Source organism: Malaclemys terrapin, chromosome 11 (genome assembly GCF_027887155.1).
Source record: "Malaclemys terrapin pileata isolate rMalTer1 chromosome 11, rMalTer1.hap1, whole genome shotgun sequence".
Taxonomy (NCBI): Eukaryota; Metazoa; Chordata; order Testudines; family Emydidae; genus Malaclemys; species Malaclemys terrapin.
In genome coordinates this window covers 54,801,424-54,823,014 of record NC_071515.1, presented here as the reverse complement: position 1 = coordinate 54,823,014, position 21,591 = coordinate 54,801,424, and the positions used below count along the sequence as shown (strand labels likewise).

Genomic DNA, 21,591 nt, shown 5'->3' with positions numbered 1-21,591 from the left:
GGAGAGCGTTCTGACTCCGCGGCTACAGCGCTGCTGGTACTCCATCTCAGTGAGTGGAATAACGTTTGCTGTGCCCCTGCTGGAGCGCCACAGCGCCAGTGTGGACGAGGTGTTGCATTACTGTGCTCTGATCTGTCTCCGGAAACGTCCCTTAATCCCCTTAAGTCAAATGGCCACTTTTCTCATTGTTTTGAACTCGCTGTAGAAATGCGGATATGCCGTTTGAAAGCTCAGTTTCTGACAGCCGGCTGCTTATCTGCTCTGAGACAGATTAATGTGGAATGCTGTGTGTGAGAGAGAGAGAGAGAGAGAGAGAGAGGCGGGGGGGAGGGTGGGTCTGCTGCTGTCTGAACTTACAAGACAGTATGCTGACATGCTCTCAGCCCCCCCCAAAACCCACTCTTTCTCCCCCCCACATACACACAACACACTCCCTATCACACTCCACCACACCCCCACACATTGGAAAAGCACGTTGCAGTCACTTGCATGCTGGGATAGCTGCCCATAATGCACTGCTCCCAATGCTGCTGCAAGTACCGCAAATGTGGCCACGCCAGTGCACAAGCAGCTGTCAGTGTGGACAGACTGCAGCGGAATCCCTACTGCGCTCTACCAAGGCGGGTTTAACTCACAGTGCTCTACATCTGCAAGTGTAGCCATGCCCTACGTTAGCTCTCCTTTCAATCTGCCTTCAACCCGATTGGATCCAATGCCTTTCTCCTTTAAAAGAAACCAGCTAATTGAATTAAAGGGCTATGCAATGACTCCTAGTTGCTCTCAGTGGCAGAGAAACTGAAACTGCCACATTAAAAGTCTGCTCTAGAGAAACTTATGGATTGCAGCACACTATGTTGCAGCTGAGGTAAATACCTCAATGACAATGCAGTGCTGTCTTCTTTAAAGAGATAGCCGCATTGAGTGCCATCTAGGCACTGTTTCTGCAATGGAATGTTCCAGCATTCATGTATCTGCACAAAATCTCAGTGAATCGTTCACAACCTGTATTGGCAGATCGCTTTGCAGAATTGAGGCCATTCAGGTTTGCAATACACAGAGAGAGAGAGAAATACTACTGCATGATGCATATTTTTTACATCTTTTATCTTGTGATATTAACTACAGTATTGTCTTTAAATTATTAGGATTATTTGCTGTGATATTTAAAACCTAGTGTGTTTAGCTCATATCAGCGATGGGTAATATAACTGAATTTGTTTGAGAAAGTGTTTCTTTAAATGTACACCTTTTTATATGATTACTATCATTGCACAAACCTTAATTACCCTTTTTTAACAGATCCAGTGTTTCTGATTCTTGGATGTAGACTGTAATAGCCTCCATGATTTAGTGAAAGATATCTTTATTTATTTCTCCACCCCTTCCTCCTTTTTTTTCTTTTAATAAATAAAATTATGGTACAGAGTATAAAGTAGTTTGAGAATTTTTACAGAACGGCCAAGAAAAGTGAAAAAGTGAAATCAAAAGATTTGATTTGTGGTTTAATGTAAACAATATTACTGACTCAACAGATGTAACTTGGGGTGCAAAGAGTTCCACAGATGAGGGGTATAATAAGAAAAGAACCTAGCCCCAGTGACCTTGGTCCATAGCCAAACTACAGACAGGAGAGTCTCTGAAGCAAAGTTGAATGTGCACCCAGAAATTTAAGAAACCAAAAGGTCCCTAAGGTAACTAGAAGCAAGGCCATGAAGAGCATTATAAGTAAGTATTTTTTTAAAAATCAATACGTTTTTATACAGAGACATACTTTATTTTATTTTGATATTAGTATGCTATGATGAGAAAGATTATTGCTAAATATATTCCAGGCAATAAAATTCTACAAAAGATTGAGTTAATATTAGAAAACTAATCAAGAGAGCAGCATAGAGAAGAGAATTTAAGTATTTAACCAAGATGAATTGGAAGTGTAAACAATTTTGCAATTCATACTCTTTGTTTAAGACCAGCAGGGCACGCCTTCCATGTTTTTGCTGCTAATTAAGTGAGGGGGAAAATACATTCTTGACCTGGATTTAATTGATTTCATTCAGATAGTATATGAAGCTGAATATTTTCATGTGATAGAACTTAACATCTTTTGTGACAATGTGATTCATATAGGCATTACTCATAAATGGTTATAATATACTTTGACATAATTAAACAGTGGAATGCTACTTATTTACATGAGAAAAGCCTCAGCATTATCTCTGACCTAGATTATATTTTTGATGCCAGAGTAGCTGACTCGCACTAAGAAATGAAGCCAAAACTCTACTGTAATTTTTTTTAAAAAGCTCTTTTTGTACATTTGTATAATCAAAATATAAGGTTATACCATATTGACAGTTAACAGATGGAAAAAACAACATGCTAGGAAGTTAAAAGAATGCACTCGGAAGCTATGCTATAAATACCAGGCTAATTCTGGAGTTTCAATATTTTTCCAAAGCTTTCTTAGAGCATTCCTTAATCTTTATCCCGCTTCTCGCCCCCAGGAACCCTGCCCCATCCACACACCCCCCGCTCCTTGCCCCCTTACCGCGCTGCCTGGAGCACCAGTGGCTGGCGGTGCGGCTGCACCAGGACAGGCACCGCGCAGCACAGAGACTGTGTCAGGCCGAGGCTCTGCAGCTGCGCTGCCCCAGGAGCTCGCAGCCCGCCGCCCAGAGCATTGTGCCGGTGGTACAGTGAGCTGAGGCTGCGTGGGAGTGGGAACAGCAGGGGAGGGGACAGGGGACAGCCTCCTGGGCCAGGAGCTCAAGGGCCGGGCAGGACAGTCCCGCTGGCCAGATGTGGCCCGTGGGCCATAGTTTGCTCGCCTCTGCTTTATAGGTGATAACAGCTAGCCTTTTGGCTGAGTTTCATGAAGACTTGGGTGGCCCATAAAGTCATGGATGTTTTCTGTCACAGTCACTGTTGTGGCAAGACTCACCAAAGCTGCATGGTTTTCAGGTTTCCAAACTCTGATGCCTCTACAGTGTAGTATGTTAAAAGTAAATGACTGCTTGTCTTGTTCCAGTAGAAAGGCCATGCTAAGTAGTGTATTACTCTACTGTTGTAGCAGACTTTAGCCAGTTCACAGAATCACTATAATAGTTAATAGGCCCTAAGACAGGATGTCACTAAGAGAAGCCCTGAATTCAGAGCTAATTTTATTTTTGTATGTGTATCCAAGAAAGAGATTTTATGGGCCTGATATTTAACTGCAAAAATCATGAAATTGTAAGGATGAAGAGTCTCTTAGGACTCCATATTGAAGTTAGCAAAATGCAATAGTCATTGGAGAGTGATCAGACAGAATCCAGACTAATTAAAATGTAAGAACTCCCCACTCATAAAATGTCTTTTTGATTCCTGCACCTCTGTTTTGTTTGAGTAATACTTTTAGGAAATTGTACTATTTCCAGAAATCTTAAACCATGTGTGTTCATGTTCGTATTCCTTGAATACCCAACACTGGAGGAAACTGAACCGAGCACACACAAAAATCTAGATCACAGGTCTTCCAATCCTAGTAGATTCTAATTTTGCATAAGCACACAAATTGTTGGTGTTGTTTTATCCTCACTGTGTGTTTTCCTGAAAGTTATTGCTATTGTTGATTACGTGTGAAAAAAGTTTTCAATGTGTGGTACAGGTATTTAAAGTCTATCTTCATTGATGGGAGTTTTTAATATATAAAAGTGAACTGAATTTTTTTTTCCATAAGTAAATGAACATTGTGAAAGGACACTACATCCAAAACAGGGTGAAATTCTGGCTTTGTTGAAGTCAATGGAAGCTTTGCCATTGGCTTCAATGGAGCCAAGATGCCTGGGTAGCGAAAACATTGGAAATGCATACATTTTAAAAATAACACTGAAAGGTGTGTTATCTGAAAAAAGCCTGAGTTCAGAGATCTTTATTTTTCCTGCAAGAGTTGATGACCTCGCAAAAACCTAAAATGAAGCAGGGAGCTGCATTTATTTACCTTTATTTGTGTCACACAGTACACTTCTGTTACTCCATTAATGTCTTTATGGTGCATTAAACATGTTAAAACACTTTTAAATTTTAAGAAATACAAATATTCCATATTAGTATTTATTAATAGGACTCATGTACCATTAGGTACAAGGGCACACAAGATGTTACATAGTCTCAGATATCAAAGAAAACATAACACAAGGAGAAACAAAATATCATCTCTTTTATATACACATCTTTGGAGCTCTCTGGTCTTGCTGAGAGTTTGGACCACAGCTTTTCTCAGCTTCGTTCATAGGGAAGACTCAAACCAGCTCATTTGAGTTTTAACTTTGTTTCTGGCAAGAAGTATAGTTCTTAGATTGTGACAAAGCAATCAGATTTCCAGGTTTTCCATCCTTTTGGGGCAGATTTAGCAGCTTCCTCACTCTATTGCCTCCAGAGAGAGAGAGAGAGAGAGCACACTTCTTTCCTCCCTCCCTCTGCACATCCATATGCTCCTTACCCTCCTTTTTGTCTTCACTCTCTTGATGACCCTAGGTAGATTGCTTCTTTCCAGTTGGTAGACTGAGCAGTTTTTCTGGAGTGGCTCAGGCCCTTGGCTTCCTTTATTCCTTATGAAAAGAACCCTTTCTTGTCTGACCTAGTGTACTGTAGAGTATATACATTCTATCTCACACATACTGAAAACAGGATATCTGGGTACTCCTCTCCATTTTTTCTTGACACAGGACTTCCCCAAGGCCAATTAGGGACTAGAATAAAAATCCTTTATTAAAATTGTATGATGCTGGCTGGCAAGACCGTTTGTGTTTGAGATTTCAGATGGCTATTTCATGAGGACTCTTTAGTAAAACAGTTAACAGACTTTTGTGGTTATGTTGTCCATAACCTAAAAAATGAAGAAAATATGATTGTTCTTGGCTCTCTCTCCCAACTTTATTCTGAAATCATGCCTCTGAGACCTCAGTCTGAGTACATTTTTTTTTCACTGGATGTAAAAATATTTCAGCCTTCTCCTCTTGAGCTTCCTTAGTAGAAAACTCTTGTAAATTGCTGCAATAGCAACACATCTATTCTGTTCATTATACTTTGGTAAATGTCTGTAATACCACATTTGCAAAGTTACTTTTTATCCTTATTATACACAGACAAGTAGATACCTCATGTTAAATGTTATGTGATTTCTCAAAAAATCATATCTTCTTTGATTAAATTCATCCCTGTAGAAAGAGCCAGCACAAGGTCATTGCACCAATTACTTCCCCCTTATACCCTCACAATAAGGCTTATTTTTTAGTAATCTGTCCTCTGTTGTCCAGTCCCAGCATCTGGAAGTCAGAGGCTTAGGGACACGCAGAGCATGGGGTTGCATTCCTGACCATCCTGGCTAATAGTCATTGATGGACCTATCCTCCATGAACTTATCTAATTCTTTTTTGAACCCAGTTATACTTTTGGCCTTCACAACGTCCCCAGTAATGAGTTCCACAGGTTGACTGTGTGTTGTGTGAAGAAGCACTTAGTTTTGTGTGTTTTAAACGTGCAGCTTACTAATGTCATTGGGTGACCCCTCGTTCTTGTGTTATGTGAAGGGGTAAATAACACTTCCTTATTCACTTTTTCTATACTACTTATGATTTTTATAGACCTCTATCATATCTCCCCTTTAGGCGTCTCTCTTCCAAGATGAATAGTCCCAATCTTTTTAATCTCTCCTCTCATGGGAGCTGTTCCATACTTCTAATCATTATTACTGTTAATTTATCAATTTGTTCCAAAACCACCTCTGTTGACACTGCAATCTGGGACAATGCCTCAGATTTGTCACCTAAAAAGAATGGCTCAGGTACTGGAATCTCCCTCACATCCTCTCCAGTGGAAACTGTTGCAAAGAATTCATTTAGCTTTTCCACAGTGGCCTTTTCTTTCTTGAGTGTTCCTTTAACAACTCTGTCACCTAGAGCCCCCACTGGGTTGTTTGACAGGCTTGCTGCTTCTGATGTACTTACAAAAACTAACAGGATTTTTTTTATTATTATTATTATTATTATTAATTTATTTTTGTCTTTTGCTACTGGCTGTTAAAATTCTTTTTTAAGGCCAATTTTCAAAAATTCTTGATTAGCCAGTAATCTGACTGGTGATTGGATAAAAGAACACACAAATGTAGAGTAATCTTTATTTAAAATTCCTTTTATTTAATAGAGAGAGGCTGTGGAAGTGATGCAGTTAATCCCATGAATTTATCCCCAAGAGTCAATAACAGCACTCTGACCTAGAGTCCTACCTCTGAGTTCTTATTTGTTTTATACAAAAAATGATTTGATTAAATATTTATAAGTATGACAGAGACTTCTGCAGCTTATAAATATTTATTTGCCAACTGGGGACTTGATGGGGTAAATACCCAAAATAATTACTATATGGGGCCAAATTTTGCCCTGGCTTGAATGCAGCACACGAGAGGAAGGGAGTGCAAAGTGTGTCTTTACAGTACAGCTTTGAGTATCCCCTCCTGGGTAGCCTCCTGAGTGGGTAAGCAGAGACCAAAGAGCTGCTGCATCCCTCCCTCCTGCAAATGAACAGAAAGAGGGCCCAATGAGTGTAGTCTCTGGGTGGAGCCTTGAGTCTGTCACCCCCACTGTCAATACACCGGGCAACAGAGAGTAGGAATAAACCTGGCATAATTTTAATCCCTTGCTGGAATAGGAGAGAGATTGTGATTCAGGGAGCACAAAACTACACTGCCCCTTACTCTGAAGTAAAGGCAAACCCACAGTTGAGCACTTTATTAATATTATTGCTAAAATAAAAATAATCTTGATTAGAACAGATTTAAACATCAGATTTATTTTGCCATGCTTGTGGTGTTTTAAACAAAACGATGTGCCTTTGTGTTAACAAGAAGGCAGTTGCTTCAAAGTCATTTGCTAGTAGAAATAAAAGACTACGAAATTTGTCTACCCAAGTGAGTTTATAAAAATTTTGGGCAAACTGAGAATTATTAAAGGTTAAACTTTTATTATAATATACATTTGTGTATCTTCTCTATCAACTAGTCCTTTGTTTTTCAGCTTAGAATGAACAGGATGAACATACCCACCTTATGTCTAATCTTTAGCAAGGAAAAAGGTCAGTTTTTGCTTCCTGTTACAATTAAATACTGTACCTTACTTTGTTAATTGAAAAGCAATAAGTACTTTTTAGTTGGACCACTTCTGATCACATGACTTGTATAATAAACCAAAATAATGCATGTTGGGATGGGGAGAGAGAGACTTTTCTAACTGAGAAGTGTATTCCCTAAACAACTCACTCAGGTTGAATAATGTAGATGGAAGAGCTGGTTGAGACTTTTCTTTCTGAATGATTTTCCAATAGAAAATGCCCTGATCAGAAAATCAAAATTTTTCACAGGAAAATTTCAATTTTGCTGAAAAGTTTGTTTTCCATGAGGAAAATCAAAATAATGGCTTCCAAGCAGCCTGCCAGAGGCTGTGTCCTAACTCTCTGGCTGAGCATCCCCCTCTCTGCATCTTATCAATTTCACTTTATCTGCTGTGAGAAAGTGAAACTGACAAGTCTTCCAGATGGGAAATGGAAGAATTCTGTGTTGGTTCTTCCAAAACTGAATTTTTCTAGAAATCCCTTCCTGGAAAAAAAGGTTGCCATTTTGGCTTTTTGTCCCAATTTGGAATGATCCCCCCACACACACACACACCTTGCAAAATTTATTTGCTGAAGGGGTTTCTATTTTCTGACTGGCTCTAGCAGATGGAGAAGATAAAGATATAAGAAAATGTCATATATACAAGGATGGTTTATTTATTGAATTATTACCCCTATAGTTAATGGGCTTCATGGGCCAAAAGAGATGTATGTGTGGTAATTGTTCATGGAGTGGAGGCAAATAAAAGGGGTAAAATCACCCGCTTTTTGTTGTTCTAGAAATGCTTGAGCTTCTGGACCCCTTTTCAGGAGACCATCTGTCAGATGTAGAGATAACTAACTAAGAATGGGAAAACTTAATACAGAATACTTTATAAATGTTTCAGTAGGGCCAAATCCTGCAAATCCTTATGTACACAAGTAGTTCTTTCTTATGTTTATTAATGGGATACCCATTAACTGAAGTGGGGGACTACTCATGAGTGAGAGAGTTTGCAGAAGTTAAAATGGTTTTTCTTTTGTTTGCTTGTTTATTGACAGTTACTTTATATCCATATTTTCCTACACAATTTAAGGGCAAAACTTTGGTCCCAAGAAAGTAAATAGAATTTTTTGCCATTGACTTCAATGGGACCAGGATTCAGTCCAAAAAGTATAAGAGCCACATTTTAGTCCCACATGAGTGACAAGTATTGCCACGTATTTTAAAACATAAGCTGTCATACTTAACTGAGTAAGTGCAAGAACATTTCATACCGATGCAAGTGTACCTGCTACACATCTGAAATACTGTCCCTTAAAGTGATGATAATCAGATAATACTGTAATTGTACCCCCCCCCAAAAAAAAAAAGCCACAGCCACATACCTCTGAGAAGAAATTATATGGCATACATCTTAATATATAGAAACTGGAGCAGGAGGAAGGGAGAGAGGGTGGCATGAATGGCTCTACGCCCTTCTTGCACTGTCCTAATCCCAGGACCATCTATGCAAGTCAAATACCAAGCATAAATTAGAACAATGTAAGTAGAGGCTGCTCAAATTTGCACTGACTGTCACTGCCCCAAAGGGTTGTTCCAGCAATCATTGATCAGCCAAGCATGTTCCATTTTGCCCTGGCATAGCCCTCACAATGGCAGCTCAGGAAGGTGGGAGGCGACATTGGAGCCCCTACAGTACCTCTATGCACCCAAGGATTTCCCTACACTGTGGGGAATTCTCCATATGTATGGCTAAGTAGACTGTAAGCACATGTGGTGTGAAGTTACCCCAGCAATTTTCTATAATTTATCATCCACATCTGGTCTTTCATTTATATCTAAATTGCCTATTAATGTAATTTTAGTAATAGTAAACTGATGTTACATGTCAGCTCTTTACCGCACAGTACAAAAGTAAGCTGAAATTGGTATATGATATTTGGCTTGCCCCTAATATTTCAACATTGACGTAGATTAGGCATTGTTTGTTTGTTTTTAATTTACCTTTAAGGGACCAATCCTGTGCACATTTAATCCTATGAATACCCTTTGATTGCACACGCAACTCTGTTGAAAACAGTAAGAATATGTATGTAAGTAAGTGTGTGCAGGATCATGTCCAAAAATTGCAAACATCTCTTCAGGGCTCAGAATCACTCAAATTCAAAATATAAGAACTGATCTTAATGTCTTTATCTACGTAGATTAGAATCCTAAAGAGCCATTCATTTTATTTTAGTGCATGATAGTTGCAGGTTGGCACCAAAACACCATTAAACGTTATCCTAAATTATTCCAAAAAGAATGCCAAAACGTCTATACTGGTAGCAGCTAGTTTTAGTTTTCAAAACATGCTATAAGTGGCTCATCCACCATGTTACAAATAAAATTGTTTGAAATATTGAATCTGCCATAGATTTTTTTTCGTAAAAGAAAAATAAGTCAAAGAAACTTTTCCCTGAGGGGAGAAAAAGCATTAGGGTAACATTTTTATCTATCAAAATAAAGAGCATTGATTTAGTATCATTTATCTTCACAACTAAATGGAACAGAGATTTTGGATATAGTCTTTCTTCCATCTGCACTCACAAGTCCCATTAATGCTAACCAAAGCATTACATGCACAGAAGGGAAAAATATAGTCTTTTGGGAGTAACAACTTCATATGTGTTTGAAGAAGTATTTATTTAAACTTGCTAAATGCTAATATTACACAAAAGTATAATTAGGTCTATGGCCTATTTAAAATAACTCTTATGGGTGGGTGGTTTGAACACATACTCAAATGCTGATTTACTTCCTTCTTTCTGATTCTTGTTGCTTGTTCATAGTGAGCACCACATTATCTAAATGCTTGAATTTAATTTACAAAAGTTTTCATTTACAAATGCACATTGGACAACAAGAATCATTTAAAGCATTCATGACCAATATGGCTGATCCAAAAATATTAGGATTTCAACTTCTGCTGTTGTACTTAAACATATATTACTGAGTTGCTTCAATATTCAAACCAAAAAATTCAAATAAAGTTATCAAGGGGTTTTTATCTTTTATCTTCTTACAATAAAGGAAGGTTTGGTCTTCCATTTCAGTCTATTGAGAATCACTTTTGGGGGGGAGGGAAATCCACTAGAATTAATTGTTAGATTTTGTAAAACAATGAAAGATGTTGTATTATTGCAATAGAAACATTCATAAATCATTCTGTACAGGTCTGCAGCATACTACATTACAGACAGCCAGCATGAGCTCACTAAACACTGTTTTATTAGACCAAGTAATGATACAGAGCTTGCATTAAGGTGCCTGAATATTTAATTTTATGTTAACATAGTTTGTTATTTTAAGAGTATTCTTCTCAAGAAAGACTAGGGAAATTGTTGATTATTTGCTGAATGTTTCAGTAAACAATTTTAAGAACAGCACTTGGGGAAAAAAACATTTCATGTCTCTAAAAATAGCTTAGTCACATGACTTAGTACTTTAGCACAAAAGCATAATTTACAGGTTTAATTTGCAATCCCACTATATTTTTGACATTCTCTTGCACAGAAGCTCAGTCTGAATGACTCAAATGACTTAATATTTCTCTGCATTGAGTGCTCGGTTCCTAGTACAAAGCAAGATGATTTAATGTAATTTATACAATTTGGATCTCTGCATTCTTTCTGCACAAGTGTGATTTTTTTTTTTTATTTTTTTTTATTTTTACTCTCAAATGCTTTGTTTTTGAATTCACACATTGCACAATTAATGAACTTTTGGGGTCATCTTAAGCAAGGGATGAGTGTCGTACCAACAGATCATATCCACTGACTATATTTCCAGCAGGCTGATTTTTAAAAAAGCATGTAAGTAAAAACTAATGGAAATTTTGAGTTCCATTTTTACATTAGTTTTTTAATTATTATTCTGTATTTTATCACAACTTAATGGCCTGTGTGCAAAACGATCTACTGAGAAGCTGTCAGATAAAAGCAAAATTTACAAATAGTTAATTTGATATTTATTGGGTCAGTATTTTCTGCACTTACTTATCAAGTGCCTCTAGAATGTACAGCAAAAAGGTACTCGTTTAATCGTTTGGCCATATAGTCTATAGTCTAAAAATACTGATGAAAACTGAGTTCACCTTAAGTGATTTGGCCTTTGGGAACCAAGGGTCTGGAGTTTGGGTGAATAAATTTGATCTTTCTATGTTATGTCCTTGGATCAACCTTTGAACTCCTAGTTCCTGTATTTGCAACATTGTTCCGGTGCTTTAAAAATATTTGAAGCTGAACTAGATGTGAGGTCATAATCAGAATGTGACCTTCAAAGATTTTCTTAACTTTCTTTTCATTTCCTTCTCTCTTGATCTGACAGAATTCAAAAACTACATTGATAATTTTCGGTGAACAGATTTATTAACTTAGGTCAGCAAGAGAAGCATTTAAGCCTGTGACATGTTGAATACATTTTTTAAATATTAAAGGTCCTTTCTTGTTGTGCCTATTGCACTTTGGAAGTTCAAATTCCCTCTCCTTCAGCTGCACAATGTTGTGTTTGGCTTTTTGAAGCCTCCTTGTTTCTTGGTCTGGAATCTGTCTTTCTTACTAGTATGTAATACCATCAGTGGTGGGGTCTTCCAGACCTAACTGAATGTCAATGAGCTGTGGGAAAGTTTTGCTGAAGCCGTGACCTGAAATAAGCTCTTATGAACTGATAAATCCATCTCACAGATCAGCCACATAGAATTAAGCTAAAAGCCATGCAACCAGAAAATCAGCCACGCATTCTCACCCCAAACAATCAAGATCTAGAGGGAAACTGCTCTTCCAGAAGTTAAAGTGTGGTAAGGGTCAGGAAATTCTCCCATAGCAAAGTAAATATTGGGGGAGACAGAAAAATCCTCTCCAACAGAAGCAAGAGAGAGGGGGGAAAAAATGTTCCCCAGCCATTTGGAGGCTTGTCTTCGTTAGCCATGGTGTCTGGGTTGTTGTTGTTTTTTTAAAAAAGGAATCTTATGAAAGAGAGTTATAAATATTTTTGCTCTTTATGTGCTAGAATGTCTTAAAATATTTCAAGACATCTAAATAACATTATAACAATATTTTGAAATGTGTGACTGGAATCTTTATTATGTAGACAGGTTCTTGCTATATAGTACTTTGTTTTTTTGCTTCTTTAAAGTTCGAAAACAAGTTCTATCAATTTTAATTAGGAAGTGGGTTCATTAGAGTTCCGTGTTTTTGGATTGAAAAGAGGCCAGTTATTGAAAATAATAGGAATGGCTTTCAGCCATTTTAAAATGTAGACGAACCATTGTGGTCCTGTCCAGGTCACCCTTGGTGCTCAAGCCAGAGGCACTTGGTAATGTACATTGAGTCCATCCTGAACGTGACACAAGTGGATTGTATTCATAATAATGACTTAAAATTCCATTCTACAGAGTAAATTCACTGTTTTAAATTGCCTCAGGTTCATAGAATAATCACTTCCCTCGATCTTCTGGCAGTGCTCCTAATAATGCAGCCCAATATGCTGTTAGCCTTCTTGGCAATAAGTGCACACTGTTGACTCATATCCAGCCTCTCGTCCTCTGTAATCCCCAGGTCCTTTTCAGCAGAATTGCCGCTTAGCCAGTCAGTCCCCAGCCTGTAGCAGTGCGTGGGATTCTTCCGTCCTAAGTGCAGGACTCTGCACTTGTCTTTGTTGAATCTCATCAGATTTCTTTTGGCCCAATTCTCCAATTTGTCTAGGTCACTCTGGACTCTATCCCTACCCTCCACCGTATCTACTTCTCCTGCCAGCTCAGTGTCACCCACGAACTTGCTGAGGGTGCAATCCATCCCATCATCCAGATCATTAATGAAGATGTTGAACAAAACCGGCCCCAGGACCGACCCCTGGGGCACTCCACTTGATACTGGCTGCCACCTAGACATCGAGCCGTTGATCACTACCCGTTGAGCCCGAAGTTCTAGCCAGCTTTTTATCCACCTTATAGTCCATTCATCCAATCCATACTTTTTTAACTTGCTGGCAAGTATACTGTAAAAGACTGTATCAAAAGCTTTGCTAAAGTCAAGATATATCATGTCCACCGCTTTCTCTATATCCACAGAGTCAGTTAAGGCGAACAGGTTGGTCAGGCCTGACTTGCCCTTGGTGAATCTATGTTGACTGTTCCTGATCACCTTCAAGTACTTCAAAATGGATTCCTTGAGGACCTGCTCTATGATTTTTCCGGGGACTGAGATGAGGCTGACTGGTCTGTAGTTCCCCAGATTCTCCTTCTTCCCTTTTTTAAAGATTGTCACTATATTTGCCTTTTTCCAATCATCCGGGACCTCCCCCGATCTCCACGAGTTTTCAAAGATAATGGCCAATGGCTCTGCAGTCACATCAGCCAGAACCCTCGGATGTGTTAGATCTTGACCCATGGATTTGTGCATGTCCAGCTTTTCTAAATAGTCCTTAACCTGTTCTTTCACCACTGAGGACTGCTCACCTCCTCCCTATACTGGTCTGCCCAGTGCAGCAGCCTTGGAGCTGACCTTGTCTGTGAAGACCGACGCAAAAAAAGCATTGAGTACTTCTACTTTTTCCACATCATCTGTCGCTAGCTTGCCTCCCCCATTCAGTAAGGGTTCCATCCATCATCTAGTCTGATCTCTTGTAGAACACAGGCCATAGAAGTTCCCACAAAAAATTCCTAGAGCATATCTTTTAGGAAAACATCTAATCTTGATTTTAAAATGGCTGATAATGGAAAAGCCACACAAGCCTTGGTAAAATGTTCCAAAGGTTAATTACCCCTCACTGTTAAAAATGTGCGCCTTATTTCCAGTCTGAATTTGCCTTGCTTCAAATTCAAACCTTTGGATCTTGTTATGTCTTCATCTGCTACATTGAAGAGCCCATTATCAAATATTTGTTCTCCATGTAGGTACTTATAGATTGTAATCAAGGCACCCCGTAATCTTCTTTTTGTTAAACTTATTAGGTTGAGCTCTTTGAGTCTATCACTATATAAAGCATGCTTTCTAAACTTTTAATCATTCTTATAGCTATTCTCTGAACCCTCTCCATTTATCAACATCTGTCTTGAATTGCGGACACAAGAACTGGACACAGCATGGTTCCACTGGTTGCCCCAGTGCCTCATACAGAGGAAAAGTATCTTCTGTACTCCTGCTTTTGCATCCAAGGATCACATTAGCCTTTTTGATCATAGTATCATGTTGAGCAATATCCACCATGATTCCCAAATCCTTTTCAGAATCACTGTTTCCCAGGATAGAGTCCCCCATCCTGTATGTATAGTCTACATTCTTTGTTCCTGGAAGTATATATTTACGTTTAACCATATTAAACTACATACTGTTTTTTTGCACCCAGCTTGCCAAGTGATCCACATTGCTCAGTATCAGTGACCTGTCCTCTTGATTATTTACCATTCTCCTGATTTTTGTGTCATCTACAAACTTCATCACTGATGGTTTTATGTAGGGTTACCATATTTCAGCAAGCAAAAAAGAGGATGGGAGGAGCCCTGCCTTAGCCCCACCCCTGTCCTGCCCTAGCCCCGCCCCTGCCCCTTCCACTTCCTGCCTCCCTCAGAACCCCCAACCCTTCCCCCGCTCCTTGTCCCCTGACTGCCCCCTCCTGGGACCCCTGCCCCTAACTGCTCCCCAGGACTCCACCCCCTACCTAAGCCTCTCTGCCTCTTATACCCTGACTCCCCCCTCCTGAGACCCTCCCCCCATCCTAACTGGCCCCCTAGGACCCTACCCCCTACCTATACCCTGACTGCCCCAACCCTTATCCACACCCCCACCCCCAGACAGACCCCTGGGATTCCCACGCCCCATCCAACCACTCCCCACCCCCTGACAGCCCCCCCCCCAGAACTTCCGACCCATCTAAACCCCTCTGCTCCCTGGCCCCTGACTGCTCCGATCCCTCTCCCCACCCCTGCCAGCCCCCCCCCCAGAACTCCCAAACACCCCCCGCTCCTTGTCCCCTAACTGCTCCCTCCTAAGACCCCCCTCACCCTAACTGCCCCCCAGGACCCTACCCCCTACCTGTACCCTGACTGCCCAAAACCTTATCCATCCCCCCCAGAAAGCCCTCCCCCGAACTCCCGACCCCCCTCCCGTCTCTTGACTGCCCCCTCCAAAACCTCCCTGCCCCTTCTCCGACCCCCTGGCCCCCTTGTTGTTTGCCTTCGCCTAACGTCTCTGTGAACTAGCTCAGGAACGGCCTGAGCCGTTCGTCCCGGCATGCTGGGCAGCAGTGCAGGAGGAGCGGGGAGGAGCCGGAGGCGATCTGCGAATGCAGGGAGGGAGGGAGTGATCTCTGCTGTAGGGGAGGCGGAGGAGGTGCTCTCTCTGGCTGTCCGAGCCCCATGTAAGTGGCACCATCTGGCCAGCTGCCCTGTTAGCCGCGCGCGCTCTGCATGGGGTGGGGGGGAAGTCCGGACATTTACAAATTCCCCCCGGACGCTATTTTTAGCTCAAAAAGCCGGACATGTCCGGGGGAATCCGGATGAATGGTAACCCTATTTTATGTTTTCTTCCTGGTCATTGATAAAAATGTTAAGTAGCATAAGGCCACGAACTGATCCTTGCGGGACCCCATTAGAAACACATCTGGTTGATTTATGATTCACCATTTACAGCTACATTTTGAAACCTATCTGTTAGCCAGCTTTTAACCCGTTTAATGTATGCCATCTTAATTTTATATTGTGGTAGTTTTTTAATCAAAATGTCATACGGTACCAAGTTTTATACTATAAAGAGAGTTGCATAGTTGGCCCTATGTTAAACCCCACCTCAGCAGTCCCTAACAAGTGAATGAGACATGGTCAGAATACTGCTGCCCTCCAGCATTTGCTAGCTGCTACAACAACCCTTTGGGTCAGAGGCTCTGAGACTGGAAGTGTAAAACTGGCACACAGGACCCTTTGCTTATCAATTCAGATCCTGCATGAACTGAAATAAATCTGGCCCTGATTGGTGACTTCTTCACAAACTAATAATACACCAGCTCTGCTATTCTTATTTAGTTTATCAGTGTACGCCTGTTGCATGATGGGAACCTAGTTCTTTCCCGATAGTTCTGAAATAGTGTTGGTACAGGTGAATATTTTACAGACGCAGACTGTAAATTCTACATTTACAGTGAATTTTCCAATGGTTCAATCTTTGTCATGGATTGTTCAGATACAACCTCTTGCTTCATTATATTTTTAAACTCAGTTTGGCAATATGCGGTGATAACTTAATTTTAAAGAAAGAGTAAATTATGTAATTGTTGTTCACTGACTATAGTGCTAGAGTATGAAAAATAAATTGCCCTGAATAAAGGGCATTAGAGAGTCACAAACTTCTTCATTGCTCCACAGGAGGAAACTCTCTGGGGCAATCTATACCTGGCACAGTGTATGCTGGCCAGTTCACAATCCTGGCTACTGCATGGTTGGAGGGACACCACAGTTCTGTGGAAACTATTTCTCCTCAGATGCGGTGAGCATTGGTAGGAAGATCAGGCATAAGGTTTGGCTTACACCATTAAATTCCTTGTACTTGCACGTAAAAATTCATCAACTCTTCCTCCCCACTCAAAACAGGCAGTATTATTAGTTTATCATTTAAGTACCTATAGTATCATATGTTCAGTATTCAAAGAAATTGATAGGTAATGTACCCTTCACATTATCAATCAAATTTTTTTAAATATTTTTATCTTTTTTCCCCTAGCCATCATTGAAACAAGATAAAAAACTTTACGCTTTCGTTGATTCATGTATTTTAAGGCCAGAAGGGATTTTTGTGGTCATTTAGATTGACCACCTGCATAACACAGTATGACAGCAGACTATCCCAATGCAAAGGAAACATAGGAGGAAAAGTAAGAGGCCAGAATGTGAAAACATGGGAAAATTATTAAGGATGAGTACAAAAGAATAGCACAACCATGTAGGGACAAAATTGAAAGACTAAGGCACAAAAGAGTTACTCTTAACAAGGGGCATAAAAGACCATCAGAAGAGGTTCGCCAAATACATTTGGAGCAAGAGAAAAATGAAGGAAAGTGTAGGTCCACCACTTGAAAGGAGAGCCAATAACAGATGAAGTGTTTAATGCTTATTTTGCTTCAGTCTTCACTGAAAGTTAATTGTGACCGGATACTTAACACAATTATTATTAGCAACAAGACGGAAGGAACAGAACCCAGAATAGGAAAGAAACAATTTAAAGGATATTTAGATAAGTTAAATGTAATCAAGTCAGGAGGACTTGACAAAATTCATCCCGGGGTATGTAAGAAATTAGCTGAAGCAATCTGTGAACCGTTAGCAATTGTCTTAAATTAAAAGAACTCCTGGAGGACAGATGAAGTCCCAGAAGACTGTAGAAGGGCAGACGTAAAGTACCTGCCTTTAAAAAGGGGAACAAAGAAGATCCAGGAAATTATAGACCAGTCAGGCTAACTTCAATACCTGGAAAGATACTGGAACAAATTGTTAATTATCAAACAATAAACTAGTACCTAGAGGATAACAGAGTAATAAATAACGAGTAACCAACATGAGTTTCTGAAGAATAAAACATGCCCCAAACCAACCTAATTTCCTTCTTCAACAGGGATACTGGCCTACTGTGTGCTGGGAAGTGGTAGGTGTGATTTAGCTTTTGACACCGTCCCACATGACATTCTCGTAAGCAAACTTGAGAAATGTGGTCTAGATTAAATTACTGTAAAGTGGACGTAAAGTTGGTTGAAAAACCACACTCAAAAAGTAATTATCAGTGGTTTCTTTTCAAGCTGGGAGGATATCTCTAAGGATCTATCTTAGGTCTAGAACTGTTGAATATTTTCATTAGTGACTTTCATAATGGAGTGGAGATTATGCTTATAATATTGTCAGATGATACCAAGCTGTGAGGAGTTGCAAGCACTTTGGGGAGCAAATGACCGTGATATATTGGAAAATATATTGGTCTGATGTCAACAAGATGAAATTCCACAAAGAAAAGTTAAAAGTGACAGGGTGTCATCCAACTCCTATCTCTTTTCTAACCACAAACCACTCAGAAACGTTTTTCTGGTCAAACACCTTTTGCAATTTATTTACGGTGTTCTCCCCACCATCCTTACAAATTGTGCAGAATTGTATTTACAATAGCATAGACCCCTTAGCACACACAGCCTAGGAGAGTGGAGACAGAAGGTATTTTCCCTTTCACAGATATCTCCCGGCTCTGACTCTCAGAAGCCGCCAGACTCCCCCCACCCTCCCTTTCCTTCCTATGCCTTTCTACTATCTGGGCTAATAGGTTAGTTAGCCTTGGAGCTCTCTCCATCCCATTCCCAATCTGTCAATTTGGCACAACTGTGCCTCTCAGGTTTACTCTGGGGCGATGTAATTGGTGACACAGTGATGAGAGTGTTGGTACAGCTGCTGTTCCTCAACACCGTCTCACAAATACACTTAAGGAAAAGTCAAATGCACAAATACAAAATATGGAATAACTGACTAGGCAGTAGTACTGACAAAAACGATCTAGGGGCTATATTATAGTGAAGAGGTTCTCAAACTCTGGGTCAGGACCCCAGAGTGGGTTGTGACCCCATTTTAATGGGGTTGCCAGGGCTGGCTTAGACTTGCCCGGGCCTGAAACCCGAGCTCCAGTGCCTGGGGCTGTATCTGAAGCCCAAGGGCTTTGGCCCTGGGCGGAGGAGCTCAGGTTCCAGGCCCCCTGCCTGGGATTGAAGCACTTGGGCTTCAGCTTTGCCCTCACCTGCCTCCCACCCCACCAGTAGCAGTGGGGCTCAGGCGGGCTCAAGCTTTGGTCCCCCCTTCTGGGGTCATACAGTAATTTTTGTTGCCCGAAGGGGGTCGGGGTGCAATGAAGTTTGAGAACCCGTGTTACTGTGGACCATAATTGAATGAGAGTCAGTAATGTGGTGCAGTTGTGAAAACGGCTAATATAATTCTGCGGTGTATTAGAAGTGTCATATGTAAGGCATGGGAGGTAATTGTCCCCCTCGGCACTTCAGCTGGAGTACTATGTCCAGCTTTTGGTGCCACACTTCAAGAAAGATGTGGACAAATTGGAGAGAGACCAGAAGAGAGCAACAAGAGGAAAGGTTAAAAAAAATTGGACATGCTTAGTCTTGAGAAAAGAAGACTGGGAACGGGAGAGACCTGATATGTTAAGGGCTGTTGTTAAGAGGATGGCGATCAATTGTTCTCTAGGTCCACTGAAAGTAGGACAAGAAGTAATCTGCAGCAAGAGAGATATAGAATGGGTTTTAGGAAAAGTTTTATAATTTTAAGGATAGGTAACTACTGGGAGGTTGTGGAATCCCCATCATTGGAGGTTTTTAAGAACAGGTCAGACAAACATCTGTCAGGGATGGTTAAGGTGTACTTGGTCCTTCCACAGCACGGGGGAATGGACTACATGACCTTTTAAGGTCCCTTCCAGCTCTACCTTTCTATGATTCTATGAACACAGACCACAGAATTTCACGCCTACTTCCTGCACCAAGTCCATAACTTCTGGTTAACAACATCACATTTTTTGGAAGATATCCCATTCTTGATTTAAAGACATTATGAATACCACGTACATTGGAAAAAATGTATTCTATTATATTTTGCACTTCTATAGAACCTTTCATTCAAGCATCTTGGAATTCTTTATAAACATGAGTGAATTAAACATAAGACCCTTCTGAAGCAGGATGTCATTATTGCATTTTACAGAATGGTTAAATCAAAGTCTGTCTGCTCTAAGGAAATTCATACCTGTGCAACTAGGCCAATGTAGTTACAGTATTGCCCCTTCCACCCCCAGTGCGGAAATACTGCACCAGCACAAAGCAGAGCTCACACACTGATACAGTTGAGGCCAGTATCATAACAAAGTAAGCAGCAGTAGTTCAAACCTTACGCCAAGCTGGTGCAGTATAAAAATGTATCATTTCAACTCCTCAATTCATCATAGCTCAGTTTTAAGATTGCCACAGTCTATCCTTTGTTTTCCCCATTTATGGGCCGGTTTGCGCGGGGGGGTCTCCCTCAAAATAGAAAGTAATGTATTATGTCATTATATGTGCAGCAATACTTTACTCCTAAAATTCAGTACAACAAAGTAAGATCAGGAGAGAGAGGAAACCTTTATCCTCACATTTGTTGTGATTAAGTTAATTGCTTAAGTGAAAATAGCACTTCACAAAATGTTCAATATTAATCTCATTAGTCAGCAGAATACGGAGTTTTAAAAATTAAAAACACTCCATAAATTAAAGCAACAAGCATTGTTGTCTAATTAGATGACAGTTGAGAATCCTAATTAATTGCTTTGAAATACTTAAACAGAGATTAATAATTAGCAAGTAATAGCCAAATGAGGTCTCATTTAACTTTGCATAGCCTGAACATCAAGTTATTTACTTTGGGAAGCTAAAAATTGCTGTTGTGCTTCCATCCCCAGAGCTATGCTTTATAAGGGCATTTCCTATTTTGTTAGCGTGTAGTTAGTCTGTTTGTTTGTTGTTCTGTGTTCTTATGTGACACTCATCACTGTGTTATCTAGAATTATTCCAATGTTAAAAATAAATAAATTGACTTTCAGGCAAGTAAAATTTTTCTCTCAACTTCTCCCCACAGGAAGGAAAGGTGCATGTGGTGTTTGTTTTTAGTTATAAAGAAAGCTAATAAGTAATTCTGTAAGGGAAAGCAAAGTGAGGTTTGTCTTTGGATCATAAAGTGGGAGTTTTGTGGATGCTCTTAGTTCTTGCGAAAGTTAAGTCTAGAGTCTGGGGCCCTTCTCCAAGAAAAAGCAAGCCCTATTTCCTGCACACACACAAGTCAGCAAACATCCATCAAGTCTTATAAGTATCCTTTCTCTGGCTGCACAGTAGATGCTTTGGACATTCATGGAGTTATTAGTTTTTTTAAATTGTATAGCCTAGTTTGGATATATTAGGTCACCAACATTTAATTAGCTGAGTTTAGCTCTTACTAGTTGAACTCAGTGAAATAAATATTATGTTTGTAGTTTTGTGATAATGCACAAGTTTAGACTGTTTTTAGTTTCTAAATTACTTTTTGTTTTGCACTGAATTTTCCCATTTTACTATGGGTTTAAAAAGAACTGATAATGTTTTACTTGGAAGCATTGAGAGGGGCAGGTTTCGTACATCCTAAAATGCAGAATTACAAAAAAGTAAGAACATGGATTATTAAAAACTAAAGCACATAAAGTAATAATTGGAGTAAGCTTTTTTTAAAAAGTGATAACACAAATACCAGTACAGTGTTTTTATATGGTGTTTACATTAATATCTTTTAACATATTTCCCTGAGTTAACTTCAAAACAAAGCTAAAAAGAATGGTTTAAAGCACAGTATAAGGAGAGGCAGTGACTTGGTGTGGGGAGAGGGGGAGAGCATT

The 21,591-nt window shown here is 39.9% G+C and overlaps 1 protein-coding gene across 7 annotated transcripts in view; it reads left to right on the top strand.

The window, feature by feature from the left end:
• MBD5 (methyl-CpG binding domain protein 5) overlaps positions 1-21,591 on the top strand; it is a 231,140-nt gene that overhangs the window by 121,592 nt on the left and 87,957 nt on the right. For all 7 annotated transcript variants that reach the window (XM_054044519.1, XM_054044518.1, XM_054044520.1 and 4 more), the window contains 2 exons: positions 1,533-1,725; positions 7,053-7,110. The gene's annotated coding sequence lies outside the window, so the exon portion shown is untranslated. The remainder of the gene's footprint in view (positions 1-1,532; positions 1,726-7,052; positions 7,111-21,591) is intronic.